This window comes from Parasteatoda tepidariorum, chromosome 2 (genome assembly GCF_982258835.1).
Source record: "Parasteatoda tepidariorum strain Cologne lab strain chromosome 2, Ptep-v5.0, whole genome shotgun sequence".
In the NCBI taxonomy this organism is placed as follows: Eukaryota; Metazoa; Arthropoda; class Arachnida; order Araneae; family Theridiidae; genus Parasteatoda; species Parasteatoda tepidariorum.
In genome coordinates, this window is record NC_141756.1 from 119,040,928 (window position 1) to 119,058,354 (window position 17,427).

The 17,427-nt window shown below is 30.7% G+C and overlaps 1 protein-coding gene across 5 annotated transcripts in view; it reads left to right on the plus strand.

The window, feature by feature from the left end:
• Nucleotides 1-440: 440 nt before the first annotated feature.
• The window catches only part of LOC147816119 (uncharacterized), a 49,300-nt gene continuing 32,313 nt past the window's right edge, over nt 441-17,427 (plus strand). For 4 of the 5 annotated variants that reach the window (XM_087158219.1, XM_087158221.1, XM_087158220.1 and 1 more), the window contains exons 1-3: nt 441-1,101; nt 8,923-9,039; nt 10,431-10,586. The gene's annotated coding sequence lies outside the window, so the exon portion shown is untranslated. The remainder of the gene's footprint in view (nt 1,102-8,922; nt 9,040-10,430; nt 10,587-17,427) is intronic. The other variant, XM_087158222.1, reaches the window with a different exon arrangement.

The window sequence follows — 17,427 nt, forward strand, 5'->3', positions numbered from 1 at the left end:
GGTGACGACTTGGATCAGTCTGGGTAGGGACCGAGGGTGTGCGGTACTGGTCTTCGTTAAACTGTGCTACCGTAAAGTGCTCGACTCCTCGCGCAGTTCGTCGGGCTACTGAAGCGGGGGTGCTATCCCCTCCACAGAGGATCAGAATTGTGATGGCATGCCTTCGGATCATCCTCCGGGATGTTAACCAGACCATCGCCAATAGCCCATTGTGCAGCTTTTGTGCGACGTAAATTAACTACAACAACAAGTCAAGCGCAGCTTAACCCTGTCCCGCCCCGTAGGGGGGCATCCAGGTGATACTGAAGACCTTGTGCGCGTACGTGACCTGCATCAGTAGAGAATTGGCACTTTGGCTTGGCAACGTCGGGGTGGCAACACTTACATCGACGGGGAGGTCCGTAATCTGGAGCACAGTGTGATGACGGGTACCAAGATATTAAAATGTAAAACCGAATTTTAAGAATTTGGATAGTCAAGCTGCTGCACGCGCAGAGCAACCACCAACCCACCAACACAACAACAAGTCAAGTCAAACTGGCTGGGGTCAGTTAGCGGATGGGCACCACTTTGATTAGTTTGAGTAGGGACCGAAGGTGAGCGGTATCGGTCCTCGCAAAACTGTTCCACAGTAAAGTATTTGACTTCGCGCTTAGGTCGTCTGTCTACGAAAGCAGGTTAGCAATCCCCTCTGCAGAGGATTAAAATTGCGAGGGCATGTCTTCGTATCATCCTCATGGATGTTTCACAGACAGTTGCCAATAGCACATCGTGCAGATCTAATCCGATGTAAATAAAGTACCTACCAACCTACGCCCCCTATAGCTACTACGTCTCTACAAAGCGTTGAAAGTTTCAAGCTTGTTTTAAATCGCACAGATATATGCAGCAGCATGAAACTTAGCAAAACAAAAAATTTGATCTCTTTCTGATTCAAGATTCTAATTATTATTTAGTCTTTCTGAAATAAATATAGGACATATAAGGACTTTCCAAATAAATATAATTCCGAATTAGAATGGGTGTTCCTACTCTTAATGATGCAACTGATGATGAGCAGGTTGAGTTAAATTTTTTATGTATTCTGCAATCAGCATGTGGGTATGGAACTGTTTCTCTCATGTTTCTTCTAATTATTGTATCTGCGTGATTTTTATTAATTCATTCGACTTTAATGTGAAATCAAGTTATATTATTAATTTAATTTCATATTAAAGTTGAAGAAATGTGAATCAATTGTAACGAACCTTGCTGTTATTTTTTTTTTAATAGTAAATGATATATTTAAACGTCGAATGACACTCATATCATTTGAGAATTCTGTCAAAAATTTTATGAAATTATCGATTTTTACTAAACTTTGCTTTAAAATTAAGTGCACAAAGTATTGAAATTAAATTTTAAAAGAAAACTGGGTTTTAAAACAAAAAAATATTGTGATGGATCTATTTTCAAGACAAAATATTGGTGTAGAATTACCTAAGGATATTTTTATGTTGATGCCTGTTTGGTGCTAGTCAGATTCTCAAGTCAAAATTGCCCGCTTTTTCTTTTGGAAACAATTAGTTTTGTAATCATGCATTGAATGATTAGTTGCTTGTATATAATGCATGGATTATTCCCTACAAATTGGCTATTTTCAGGTAGGAACAACAGCAAAAAAAATTCAGTAATTAGTAATTTTTTGTAATAAGCTACAGGATAAGGTACTATTCAAGAAAAATAGCAGTCTTGGTTATTATTAAAAAACTGCTTTTACTATTTAGTGAGTTTATAATAGCGTAATAAGAGAATAATAATTTTAGGCATAAACATTTAAAATAATATTTTTAATAAACATGTTTAAGTATATCCTTAGTCCTTAATTGCTTTTTAAATCATATATTATCCATTACTGCCAAGTATTAACTTTAAAATATGTATATTATTTTCTGTTATCAACTATAAGTAGTAAACATGCAAATCAATTAAGCAGAGATGCCAACTTGCTCCAGACAGCAAATATATATTTTAAAGTGGTATTTTATCAATTGTGGTTCTTGGTTTAATAAATTCAATTTAGTAGATTTTTATCTACCACTATTTCTAAATAATTCGTAGACTTATATAATTCACCACTTTATAGTACTTCTGTCATGCTATACCTTTTAAAAAGCAAGCAAAAATAGTCAAATATTTGCAAAATTTACTTTGTAGTTACTTACCGTTTTTTTAAAATTATTTTGGCGTGTCCGGAGCAGTTGGCATCTCTGATTAAGGGATGTAATTTTTCAGAGGTTTTCATTATTTTTCTCGTTTTTTTTTTTTTACCACTTAAAGCCTACTTTTAATCATGTTATGGTAAAACTGGTTGTTAAATTCTAACCTTAACCATATTTTCCAAATGTTATTTGAGTGTTCCAGCTATTGAAAAAGCGCTTGATTCCTAAACAATCAGTTTTAAAAAACAAACTGTAAGGGTATTACTGAATTAAAAAATTAAATCTCTTTTTCTGCCCATTATTGATATTTATAGTTTTATTCTTTAGTATCAAGACCTTCGTAGCTATTTGAATAGTTTTTGAGGCAGTATTTGATAGGGATGTAACGAATATTCGGCCCTTTTGCCGAATATTCGGCCTAGCCGAATACTGAAGTTATTCGGCTGAATATGAATATTATTAGATATTTGGCTGAATAAATTTATAATAATAAAGAAAGATATTTTTTTAAATGTGCTTTTAAATATATTTAATCATGAATATTGCAGAGTTACATTTCACTGTATTAATTATTAGAAAATCTAACATTTACTCAATTTAAGTTGTATAATACATAAGTGTATTTAATAATGTTACATAAATAAAAACGTTTTCTTGTTGCAAATTTATCATCATATGTATTTAAGCAAGCTTTGGAATCTTTTACATTAAATACAAATATATATAGTTTGTTAAATAGAAGTGTGAATACTATCTGAATCGGATATTAAAATGTATTTGTGATTCCCTTAATAATATCTATTTATCAATAATATGCAATAGAAGATATAATGTTTTACATTTATAATAAATAATTATTTATTATAAATGTAAAACATTAATTATCCATTTAATGGATGTCTTGATACTTAGAGAAACAAGCTTAATTTTCTGGGTTTTAATAATTTTTCTGACAAAAAAGAAAGTTAAGAATACATTTAACAGTAGTAATGAATTCTTATTTTAAATAAAATAGCATATAAATAACAAGCATAACTATAACTAAAATATGCTATTATTAATTATTTTGATTTCTAAAAGCCATATTGACTTGTTATTGGCATCAAGATATTTAAATTATTACAAAAAACAAATCAAGTTGTTAAAATTTTTTTAAATATTCAAAGATTAAAAAAGCAATTTTGTTAATATTTATTTCATTTTTAATTTAAAATTTGAAAATTACTTTAATTACAAAATTACAATCAAAAGAGAAATTTTTAAAAAGTAAGTATTTGGCCACCGAATATTCGGTATTCGGCCTAAAATTTGGCTGAATATTCGGCCACATCACTATTCGTTACATCACTAGTATTTGAGAGGAGAATTCAGATGAAGGATTTCTGGCTGATTTAGAAGATGTGATTGGCTGTTGCAAATTATTACTTCATGATGCTAATGAAGCTAGTAAAGTTGCTGCATTATTTTTCTGGAAAAAAACAAATGATTGTATGATTGGGAGTTTTCTTTAAAGAATAATTGCTGCATGTGGCCAGCTCCAAATCTATCTTAATGAGTAAATATCTACCTGATTTTTTCATTGCAGGTCCACATATAAGTAAAACAAGTACCAGATGTTCACTAACACATTTAATAAGGAAGACACAGATACATAGACAATCAAAATAACTGACAAAATTCCAAGAACTCTGCACTCTTTAAAATCATAAATTCATCTACTGGTTCAAGGTTAATGCAGGGGTCTGTTTAGAAGAAATTTGGTTACGTAACGACCCTTCACAAACTAATTTATCTTTAATCGGACCCCTCACAAATTTGTTTATTTTCATTATTGTTTTGTTAATCAAATAAACTCTTCCTGGGGGAGGTGAAAGACGGTTCGAGACAAACTAAGTTTTCCTAAGTTTAAATTCCAAATGTGGTATTCTAAGAAAATATTTCTACTTTTACAAACATCGTGTGCGCATTCTTATTAATATTAAATCATATTTTTTTTTATAAATAAATAATTGATCAATTTATATTTATTCATAAAATTAATTAATAGAATATTATATAAATAAAAATTAATTTCTGGCAATTTTTTAAATAAAATATTATAAATTTATGAATTGTTTAAATTTACTTAATGCGTAACACATTAAAAGTGATACGGTACTAAGTTGCGTTATTTAAAATATACCAATTGAAATTATTAAAAGTGTGAGTGAGTTTGTTTCCATTATTCATCCGATATGAATATTCTGAATTGAACAGTATAGGCTAAATGCCAAATATTCGTATGTTGCATCTCTGATTTAGTTGCAGCAATCGTTGAACTGAATCTTGTATCTATTTACTATTTAGAAACTTCTTGAAAAGATTTTTAGCGATTTTTGCAATAACAGGACCCTCTTTGCACAAATTCGCAATAGCAGGACCCTGATTGAGAGAATGTGACTTAATGCTTATTTTATATTCACAAATTGTGAGTAGTTTTTTCACAATTTTACAAAAACAGGACCTTTCACAAAATGTCTGGACAGACCCCTGTAATGCCTACACATGTACGCATAATTCAGAGTAAGAAATAAAACCACTGTCCACACATGGTTTTATTTTTCTGAAATAACAAATGATTATATGATAGTGTTTTCTTTAAAGAATTATTAAAATAGACTCAAATTAAATTCGAATTTAAAATGTATTCTTAAAACTATTTTTTTTTCATTCAAGGGAAAAGATTGCGTTTATAATTATCATCATGATTGCATCTCATTATTTTTACTTTCTGTAAATTATTATTTACTTTTTATAATGTTTTATGGTACGTTAGCATTAATTTTAGTCTCATCTGTTTTAAAAAAAAATTTCATTGATACTATAATTGTTTTTAAAGCAATACCAAGCTTTTTTTTTATTTTTAAGTCATGAATTTGGTATAAGTAATAAAAAAATGCTGTAGTGTAAAAACTAAATTATTGGTATTAATTTCTTTGAACTCAGCCGACCGGCCTGTGTAGGGGCAGGGAACCGTCCTTGCATCAGAAAGGTTCAAGGTTCGAATCCTGGGCAAGGCATGACTGTTTTTTTCTCTCTATCTATGTCCTTCTCCTTTGTGTGGGAATGTGATCTGCCCTATAAACGGGTTGTGGTAGTGCGACGTGGGCGACGCTGCTCCACCGCCGTGGCTTCGCTACAGGTGCCTACTGGGTAGCGAAAAGAGAGTTAGAAGTTTTGGCACTTTCTGTGGCCAATGGACAATACAGTGCCTGCCGTTTATTAAAATCACTTTCGTTTTATGCTCATATGATTTTATTAAGCGGCTGATTGTATTAAGAAGCGATTCAACATTTAAAAAAATAATAACTTTTACGATATATTCTAAATGCACACACTTTAAAAGCTGAAATAATGACAACATTAATGCTTTATTTTATTTAATTTAATTATTTTAATAAAGTAAAATCCTACATAAGATTAAATTTACGAAATTTTTGCAAAAAACTATTCAATGGTTGCTTGAGTTGCAGTATTTAAAATTAACTTTTCAACATTTGAGAGTTGTATAGAAGTTTTTATAGTTTTCGATATTTCCTCCTCTTTGCTCTAAAGCTTGCCGCAATACATTAAGTGCTTTTCTGTCTTCCAATGAAGATGGCACTGAAGAATTTATTTCATCTTCTGAGTCTGATTCCTCCATTTCTTGATTGGAAATAACTTTGCAATTTTTGATGTCTGTAATAATTCCAGAATCAGATTTTTCTCCTGATGTTTGCAGGTTATCGTCAATAGCTACGTAACGTGAAAAATTCTCGTCCATTTCATTTTCTTCATTGCTGAGCATTTCTTTGAAACAGTTATCAGCTCCATCGCCAGTGCTTAATCCACACTTTTTAAAGCAATTTGATACTTTTTGGGTTGAAACAATGTGCCATGAGTTACGAATCAAATGCATTGATTCCAAAATTGTAAGGGATTTCGATAGTTTGTTTGCAGTTAAGAGTTCCGAAGAGCTGTCACAGTTTATGTCGCAAATGATTTTTTGAACAACCATTTTTCTGTAATAAAACTTGAATAATCTTATGATTCCCCAATCAAGGTGTTGAATAACAGCTGTAGTGTTGGGTGGCAAAAACACTAATTTAATGTTTTTCAAACGCAAGTCCTCATCAGCAGAGTGCGCAGAACAATTGTATAAAAGTGAGATGACCTTTTCATTTTTCAGCTTCTTGTCCCATTCAAAAAGAAATTTTGTGAAGATGCTGGATGTCATCCATGCGTTATAGCTATTGGCATAACTGGTGGGCAGGTGTTTTACTCCTTTAAAACATCAAGGTTTTAAACTCTTTCCTATCACTAAAAGTTTTTTTTTCTCAGTTCCTGTTATGTTAACAGCACAGTTAGTCTTTCCTTAAATTTTTTACATTCACCCGTCAATTCATTTTTAAACAGCAGTGTGTGTTCAGGAAGTGCTCGGAAAAATAATCTTGTTTCATCTGTGTTGAAAATTTGCTCTGGTTTATAGTCTTTGATGAGTGTTGGCCACACGTCCTTTACCCAATCGGCGGCAGAGCTAAAATCAGCATCTTGCTTTTCACCATGCAATTTACGAAAGACAATGTTGTTGCGGTCTTTCCATCGGGTTAGCCACCCATCTGTAGCTTTAAAATCAGAATCACCAAATGAGTTAGCAAAGTCCTGTGCTTTGTGAAATAAAATTCCACGGGAAATTGGAATTCTTCGTTCGCGTGCATTTTTGAACCATTCTAACAGAGCCATTTCAATTTCCTCCGATTTTCCTTCACCCTTACGCTTTCTTGACAGATTTCTATTCTTTTTTATTTCCTGGGAAATATTTATTCTTTGTTTCAGAATATATTGAAAAGAGCAGTTTGGGAAATATCTAATTTAATTGAAGCTTCACGTTGACTACATTTAGGAAACTTAACATAGTTTTGCAACACTTCGAATTTATCTTTAAGACTCAAATCCTTCCTTTTCGGCATGCTGATAAAATTTAGCACCAAATGAACTTAAAAATGATATGTGCTCTAACTATAATTTACTCAAACGACTTAAAATGGAACATGGGCACAGACAGTTTTTGGAAATCTATTCATGTTCTCTGTTAAGATAGAACTCAAAAGAAACTTCTCTCCCTTCTATGGTTCATTCAATAAAAAGTAAGATAAGAATTCGACCCCCTGTTGAGTGAGATAGGTTTCTCCAAACTTCATTCAAGTCAAGAAATTGACATTGATAAATTGATTTCTATGAATTCCCTGCTTATCACCCACATTTTTCCTTAACTCTTACACTATGTACATCACAGGAAAGTGCTAACCACACCTGTTTCACAGGTTTGTGAGTAACTGTTGCTTCTTCTAAAAAAAATCTTTAAACTTCGAAAAAATAAAATTTTATGAATAAGAACAAAAAAAAGCTGAAATATTGCACTTTTGATTTATTATGTAGTCAAAATTTAGAATTTAAAAAGCGGCGGCATTGATTTTATTAAAGGATGTTTTTAGCATGTATTAATTGTAACAATTCGGTTCTTGCCGATTTGATTTTATAAAGCGGCTGATTTTATTATCCGGTGATTTTATTAGCGGCGGGCACTGTAGTTCCAAGTGCCTGCCATTAAAAAAAATAATAAATAAAAAAAAATTTCTTTGAACTCACTAATTTTTTTAAAATTGTTTCAACGATTAACCACTGCATATTATGAGAAATAATATAAAATAGAAGTAAGTAAAAAGTTTTTAAAAACTTAAATTGCAACCAATACATTAATGAATAAAAATTTACACATCGTTTGTTTGAAACATTTTAAATTTTAATTCAAAAATTAATTTAGTTTGCATGGATTGCCAGATTTTCTATTTTCACTAACATTACACTTATTGTTTTGGGTATAAAAATTTTTAGTGCATTTGTATTTTGTTTTGAAAGGTGACTTAAGATAATGCTATACCCTTAAGGAAACTTTTCATTGAAAGTTCTCTTTCATCTCCATAACTAATTTAAACTGTAGAAACATTGAGTTCAGACAAACCTAGAGAAAGTTATCACGTTTAAATTGCTGAAATTTTTTTTGTAAATTTCAAAATGCAAGCTATTTATTGGAAGTAACCGTTGCATAAGCAGAAGTTATCTTCTCATAATTTATTTTCATTTTGATAAGTTTAATACTTTATTACCAGCATTTGAAACTTTATGGCTTACTCTTGGTTTGTCTGAACTCATTTTTTCTTTAATTTAAATTAGTTATTAAGGTGAAAGAGAATTTGCAACGAAAAGTTTCCCATGTGGTATGACGTCCTCTTAAGCATAATTTTGCATTTAATAGTATAAAAATAATTCTTGATCTTCTGTCAGCGCTTACTATTGTTTGGACCAAAGCTTAATGTTGCCTTTTACATTTAATCATGAGGTATACACGCATAACATTTAAGTAGTATTTATATACGCAGTTACTGGTAAGAAGATATTTAAACTAAAAATTTCTTTAAAATGACAATTTAATGAACATAATATAGCTTTAGTTATGGTAAATTAAGAAAATATTTTTGAAGAAATTATCCAGATAAAAAACAATGGGTCCAAACAAATATTTTTCTGCTAACCTTTTATTTCTACTTATCAAATTCTTTCCTGATAACCTTTAAAGTTTGAGCCTAGGTCAGTGATCAATTTGATTGTCATTCATTTTATTGATGCTGAATCTTTTTTTCAGATGCAGAATGTACTTTAAACCCTCCTGTTAATGGTTCTACATAGTGAGAGTGAACCACTTATTCACACATTATACAAAAGCTCCTTCCTCTAAAATGGCTGCAGTTTGACTGAAAGTGTAAGTTTTATTTTAATGCTGAGCTCTGAATATGTTTGGATATGTATATCATTCTGAATGTTTATGTATTGATGTATCTTAAAAAACGTTTTTGTTACAAATTCAGTGTGAAGGAAGATATAGACCCAGACTTGTACAGTTTGTTTCTATAGTTGTGCCATTCCTTGGGGTTAAGGCCTTCTTATTTCATCCAAGTTTTTGGGCGAAAATTGTTTGAAATTGAGGAAATCTTTTTTTGTTTGTATCTTGAATTGTGTAAACTAGGGGTGCACAACCTTTTTGAGTGAAGAGCCACTTGCACAGCAGGTTGACTAACGAAGGGTTCGCACATGTATTTGGATATGTTAACAGCAAATGTAGTAATATTTATTTAAACATTAGTATTCTAATTTTTCTTATCTATAAACTTAGTAATATATTTGAAGAAAATAAAAGACATTCTATTATTGAAGCGCATTAAAATATAAAAAACTAATACTTCAAAAAAAATTGTTACAAGTCGCTATATTTAACAATTCTATGTAGTAATTAGGCAAACAACTGTGATTTTAATAGTAAATTCACATTTTTGTGAATAGCAGTACATAGGTCGTAGTACAGCAAACTTAGATTTGCGAATCTTAGATTTGGGTGCATCTGTTTTGAAATGCTTCCATCAAGGTGCATATTTGGCTTTGTGGACTTTCTGTCCATTTTCTCTGACAAGCTGTCCACTTAGCTCTACCAGCTGTCTGCAAGCTGTCTGTTATATTACAGTCTATATGTTATATTAGCATCTGTATCGATTCAATGGAAATATAGATGTTTGCTAAAAAAATATCATGCAAAATATTTAGACCATATATCTTGTTTAGCTATAATCTTTTGTCAATTTATTAAACTTATCTTTAATATTACAACATGGTGCATAGCATATTTAAAAGGTGCTTATTTTCGTTTTTTAAAAGCCCTTTAAAGGTGCTTTTTTCATTGGGTGTTTTTAAAAAGTGCTTAATTTTCCCTTTTCCAAAATGAGATTTTTTTTTACCATGTCTATTTTCACCACGTAATATGCAAAAGCATGATTTTCACATTGTTCAATTCAGTGTTTTCACAATTCATTCAATCCCAATCTATTTCAACGTATGATTGATCCATAGTGTATAAAATCTCTAATGATTTTACAGGTTTGATGAAATACTTGTGAGTCCGCATGTGCGTATAGTGAGTTGGGTTCGGTGAAATTATTGCATTCTCATGTGCAACTCTGCTGCATTTTTCTAATTAAGAAAAGAGTTCTTTGACAAAAACTAGCTATTTTATCATGATCATGAAAATTATTGGTCTTTGAAAATTATTTTGCATTTTGTTAACGTATATAGTGCTTAAAAATATTTTTAATATTTTTAAAGGTGCTTTTTTTGTTGTTGCAAGATTTGGCTATGCACCCTGTACAAGTTATCCACAGTATACTTTTGCAATGTGCAGTTACAGAGAAAAGAAGTCGGAAGCTGCGGAAATGATGCAGCTGGATGGATATACTTTAGATTATGTTGAACTAGTGCTTGGTAATAAATTTTCTATGTTTTACTTTATTTACTTACTTTTCTAGATTGTATTTAATTTATATACATAAACTCCAATAACGAAACTTTTATATCTTACAAATTATTCTAAATAATTTGTACAACCAATTTGATAGACCTTTAACTGAAAGGAAAAAAAGCATATCACATGATTATTACACTAAACAACTAATCAGAAACAATTAATAAGTCACTTCAACAAATGGAAGATTTTTAAACTTTAGCGATTAAAACTCAGCATAATTTTTGATGGATTTTTCTTATTCTGGTCTATTTTGAATATAGAATTTTATATAAATAATCAGTGCTGAACTGCACACTCAGTGGCTGTGGTGGTCATAGTGTAGCTTAACAAATATGAACTCTAGTAGAAAACAAAATTGTTTTGGGCCATCAGGGACGTGGATAAGCAGACCGTATTTTTAAAATTATTTTTAGAAGCATTTTATTTGTAACTATTGTCCCATATATAAACTACATTGAATTTTTTACTTTTGATATTAAATCTGCCTATTTTGTGATTAAAAAAATTGGTATTAGTGTTGTTCAATTTGGTTTAAACTAATAAGATTGGTATAAAGTTTTCATTTTTATATAACAGTCTTTGAACCGCCGACCCAAATTTTTGGGTTCTCGACTACTAATATTCAACACCATAGCCTTATAATTTTGAACCAATCTGAAAGATAAGGAAGCTCCTAAATCAGTACCCTCAGAGGAATGGTTTGTTATGAGAACATGGAAGACTTTGTGACTCGACAGATTTAATGTGTATCAGTCACCGTCGGGGATCGAACCCGTGGCATTAAAAAAAAATGGATATTTTGTCTCCTTTAATGTGCAGAGTTAATATTTTGGACATAAGTCCTTCCCTATTATTTTAAGATAGTTCTCATCCCACAAAAATGTTTTTAAATTTTTGTATCTACTGATGAGATAGATTTTAACCAAGTTTTAATACAAAATACAGTAAAACCTCGTTAAGTCGTCACTCAAGGGACCGAACATTTTAAACGACTTAAGCAGAGTGATGACTTAAGTGGAGTGACGACTTAAGCGAAACTAAAAATTTCTTTGAAAAAAGAAAAAAACATTAAAGTTTTTTAATGGACTGCAGTAGGATTTGTTGAGAAAAATTAAATTTTTAGAATGTAATACACAAGTAAATAAATGTGTAGAAAAGGAATACAAATACTTTTGTATAGTTACCACTTTTTCTTTTATTTCTGAGCATTAAAATAGCTTAACATAGTCAGGGGTCTGTCCAGGCCGAATTTACTACCGTTCAGCGGTACCTTCACAAATTCAACTTTAGGAAAAACGGTAGTTTCACAAATTCAATTAAAGGAAAAACGGTAGTTTCACAAAATACTTTTTCTTAAAATTTTATTTTTGTATCCCTTAAGAAACGATAAATCCATATTTTTGTGTTGATTTTTTAATATAATTTTTAATCTTTCACAAATTATGTCTAAATTTTCACAAAATAGGTACCTCTCAGAAAAACCTAGACAGACCCCTGATAGTGAATTGATGCAGGAATTGTTGATTGCTATTAACCTTCTTTTCCAATATCATCAGCGCCTTGAATTATTCCTCTGTTGTGCCTTCAATTGATGTAAAATATTGTCTAACTTTCTCTAAGGCTTCTAATGTTTCAGTCTTGCTGGGCGGAATTCCACTCGAATTCTCATCATCACTATCCTCGCTGGAACTGTGTTGTTCTTCATCTAAAAATTCTGAAGTTAAATCTTTTACAGTCGCTTGTGAACAAATAACGATATCATTGTCAATATCGACGAATGCATTTACGTCGTTGACACTGCAACCTTTTTCATTAACAACTTGCAGCAAATTTTCTAAGGGCTCGGGGTCGGCTTCTTTACAGAAGATATCTTCGGATTCTGCATTGGCTGCAAATCCCGCGTGTCTGAAGCAATTAAAAAAATTTGAGATGAAAACTCCAACTTACGGAAACTAATTGAAATTACGGCACATAATTTTGAGAACACTATTCCTCCAATTTTCTATATCATCACCAACAGCTGCGGCTTCCCCACAAATCGTTTTAAAAGAAAGACAATTTCTGTCTTTGATTTTGTTAGGAAAAAAATGGCCCTTATAGCAGGGCTTACTCGCTATGAAATGAAGTCCCACTGAATTACGTACAATTAAAAAAAACGTCTACACTCGACTGAGTCGGAGCAAGAAGTGAGAATTTTGAATGATTGGCATGCACAATTCCCAGAATCCAAATCCCCTAAAAGGAAAGGAATGCTAAAAGCTGTAGAGCGAACTTCGTGGGTGGTCAGTAGGATTGGGCGATATAAGAAATTTTATATCTTGATGCATCGTCAGTTTTGCATCGCGATATAGCGATGTATCTCGATATAGTATTTTTGAATTTCATTTACTTGTAAGGCACAGAAGTAGGATTTCTATCAAAACTTCATACTCAGATTGATTTCAATCAATTTATGAATTTGAAGATATATATGTTTTGCTAAAGAAAGATATTAATGTTATATTTTCTAAAAATGATTGCTCAAATAACAAAAGATTTCTTAGCTTAAAAAAAAATAAATAAAATTGAAATTTATCAATATGATATTTACCTAACAATAAAGAAAGAAAATTTAAAAAATAAGTTTGTTAAAAATTATTTGCAGACTTAAAACCAAGTGCTAAATAAATTTAAAAAAAACTCTTTTAGAACAACCCTATTTTTTATCATTATTATTTCGCATAAATAATTAAGTTAAATTGAATAATTACCGAATTCTGCACGAAAAAACAATGTAAGGTTACATTTCTTGAAAATAAAAAAAAAAGAATTATAATATTCGATAATATATTTAACTGACAATATTGAAAGAAAATTAAAAAACACGATTATACTCTTTAATAAAACAAAGTGCTAAATGATTTTAAAAAAAAGAAAGAAGTCGCAAACTTTACTCATTTTTTTCAATAAAACAAAGTTGATAGACTTATGTCCAGATCCAAAAGAGGAAAAATAATTTTTCGTTATAATTTTATTTATAAAAACAACTAAAGATTTATCAATTTAAAATCAGTAATAAAAACCCATTAAATTATTAGAAGTTTTATCCAAAAAGTTTTTAATAAATTAAAATAAAGTAAAAAATAGCCTAACAATTTAATTACTTTGTAGTTTAATTCTTTATGGGCACCTTAAATTAGATTTCCGATTGTAATAAATTCAATAATGTAACAAATTACTGAAATATGTAATATCAAAATTAATTTTCACATATAAAAATATAAAAAAAGTTTTGTTTTAAAAAAAATAATTTATCTAATTAATTAAGAAACACTTCTTTATGTATTCTTTTCAAAAATAGATTACGTTCAGAACAAGGTAACGACGGCGATCACAAAGTCAGTCCCACTGAAAATAATCTACAAGAAACGATATCAAGTCGTGACAAGGAAAAAACCGATGAGGCTCGAAAACGAACATGCGAGATCACGATATATGTTCTCAAAACTGATTCTGATTCTACCTCTCATCAATCAAGGCCATTTCAACATAACGAAATGAACGTGGTCTTCCACAGCTCGAATTGGCATCGGAACGCAAGAGAAGGGCCTTGCGTGTCTTGTATCGTTACATCGTTCGTCTTCTTTACTCGACGGCTTAAATCAGATTTCTGATGCATCGCCTGGAAGGAAAGTCGATGTATCTGCCTGCCGATATAGGCGTTGAATCGATATATATAGGGGAGAGGGGGGTACATTTCAACATGGGGCACCTTTCAACAACTAGAATTTCTGCCTTCTTATATTGCTTAATGATTCGCCAATATGCCAGACAATAAGCTTTAACTATGCATAACTGTTGACATTTAGTTTTTAGCACTTTCTTTTTACGACTGTTGTGTTACTCTGTGGAACATGTTTTAACATTCCAAAAGTAAAAAGACAGTTTTGATTTTAAAACTGTTTAACTACTAGTAATCTTTTAATAAGGTAAGTTATATTTATTCATCTGCTAGTTTATTTATTTCAGTTTCTAACTGTATTATTTAGTAGTAAAAAGACTTTTTCTAAAGTGGTTGATAATACTTTAACCAAAATGTCTGTACCAGGGGCAGATTTCAACAGAGCTTAGGGGGCACATTTCAACAGTGTTGAAAGGTGCCCCAGGCTTATTACTTTTTTGTTAAGTAATCTTGCAGAAGTCATTAGTCTGCAAAACGCCCATTAATTACGGTTGTTACATTTAAAATACTTAACTTTTTCTGCAAGGCATTATTCTAAATTTTTTGAAAAACATGTGAATGTGTTCAAGGAAGCATGTTTGTAAAAAAAAATTCAATTATATGAAATTTTTTTAAAAGCTTAAAACCAAGATTCAGTTTGTTGCTATGTTGTTGAAAATCGAATTTATTTACAAAGAATTCATTAAAAGTGTCAATAAAATAATTATTTTAAAATTTTATAAAAATATTCACGAAAATTTAATTTAGAATAAAAAGAATTTAATTTTAAGAAAATTGAAAAGTTTACGGTGTAACATTAAAATTCTCAATCCTGTTATTTTACCTTCTTACAATTTATAAAAATGTTGCGAACATATAAAAAAAAAGCACACTAAGCCAGAAGTTAGTGAAGAAAACATTGAAAAAGCAATGGAAGCTGTCAGAAATGGTGCATGTTTAAGAGCAGCAGCAGACTTATTTGGAATAGACTTTTTAGCTTTATTTTATAAATTAAAAAAAAGAAAGTCAAATAATTGTTTGGTTGGTGAAACCAAACAATGTACAAATAACACAAAATGCTACAGTTCTAAATACTTAAGCCAACAAGTTTTTGATGTCCAGCAAAAAACCCTGCTTTGTGAATACATAATTACATGTTCAATTCTCAATTATAGTCTAACTTACAGACAAGTTAGAAAACTTTCCTATGATAACGCAAAGTGTTTGAACTCCAAAATTCCAAGTAGCTGGGACAAAAATAAAACGTCTGGATTTGACTAGGTTAAAGGTTTTACGAAGCGTCACCCACAGCTTACTTTAAGTAAACTGGAAAACACCAGCTTTGCAAGAGCTATAGCTTTTAATAAAGAAAATGTTCAGAAATTTTTCAACAATTATGAGAGAGCTCTTAATTCTTGTCATTTTACAGTGGATCAAAATATAACTTGGATGAAACTGGAGTTTTAACAGTTGTTCCAGCTCCAAATGTTGCTGCCAAGCTAGGAGCTCGCCTGGTGGGGCAGGTAGTTTCTGGAGAGCGAGGAAGCATGATAATCAATTCTTTATTTTTCAGAAAAAGAGGATATTAGTAGTATAGAAAGAAATGACATTAAAATGAAACTGCCTCAACCAAGTTTAAGCTGCGTACCAGCTCGAGCTGTATTTTTCATGACATTCTCCGTAAACTTTGATTTTATTAAAGACAAAATAATGTAGAAAAAACCTAAATCAATCCAATATGTTCATTCATTATTATTATTTTATGAATAAAGTTAATTTTCCAAAATGCATGATCTTATTATGTTCTCTTCAATTGTTGAAATGTGCCCCACCACCCGTTGAAAACTGCCCCCCAGGAGGGGTAGATTTCAACAAAATAAATGGTTCACTAAATATGTAAAATTAGGTATTTTATCTTTGGTTTAGACCTTTGGAAAAAATTGAGAGGTTACCTCAAATATCAATTTAGTAAATAAAAATTAGAACTTAGATTTTGAAAGCAATAAAACTTCGAAAATAATTCTTAAGCAAAAACTGTTGAAAGGTGCCCCCCTCTCCCCTATATATAGCACAGTCCTAGTGGTCAGAAATTCCCCGAGATACTTAAAGTGAAAGGGGTGGGTCTGATAAGATAACAGAATGGTATACAAAAGTGCAAAAAAAGATAGGTTTGCCATTTTTTGGGGTGACGAGTTATCCGGAGTAGAATTAAATTTGATGACAGGTAAAAGAGGGTTATTTTACATTATTGTCTATGAAGCTTAGTCGGGACCATAGGAAAACGACGACTTAAGCAGAGTGAGGACTTAATGAGGTTTTACTGTAATACAGTTTTCTTCAACTACGGTTGAAAAACTTCTTAAATATTTGTTTATTGAATTACAGAATAAAGAGAGAAAAAAAACCTGGGTTTGATAATTTTATCTTAAGTATAAAAAAAAGCAGCTGTTTTGAATCAAAACTGTTTTATTAGGAATTACAAAAATGGGGAAAAAAGAGTCTAACTGGGTCAAAAAGAAGTAAAATATTATTATTTACAAGTTATATTGTATTATTAAGTATATGTGTTATTTTTCATTGAAAAGTATTGCTTTTTTTTGTTGCTTTTTAGAACTAGTGCCCCCTTCAGTATTTAAAAATAAAATAAAATACAAAGCATGAAAAAATTTGTTTTAGATTGACACTTATTATTTAATATTTATAGGTAAAAAGGCTTTAATTTCTATCTTTTTGCTCTCTTAATTTCTATCTTTTTGTCAAAGCTCTTTATATTATCCAGTCATATCCATCTGATCTTGGTAAACTGAAACAAGTAGTTTTTTTATTTTCCAAACTTACAATTGATTTCTTCTCGTTCCCATGAAAATAGACGGGCTGAAATTTTGCCCTCTAAAATTTGATTGTGATAAGTGTTCAAAATTAATGTTCCATAAAGATTAAAGCAATCTCTTGCCTATGCTCATTAACATGTTTGATTTCTCTATGTTCCAGACAGCAACACTAGACTATTTGCAATGTGTTTCAATATAGTTTATTTTAAGCTAGATATCAGCATACATCAAACATTTAGATTTGTGATTAACCCATAAATTAAAAAT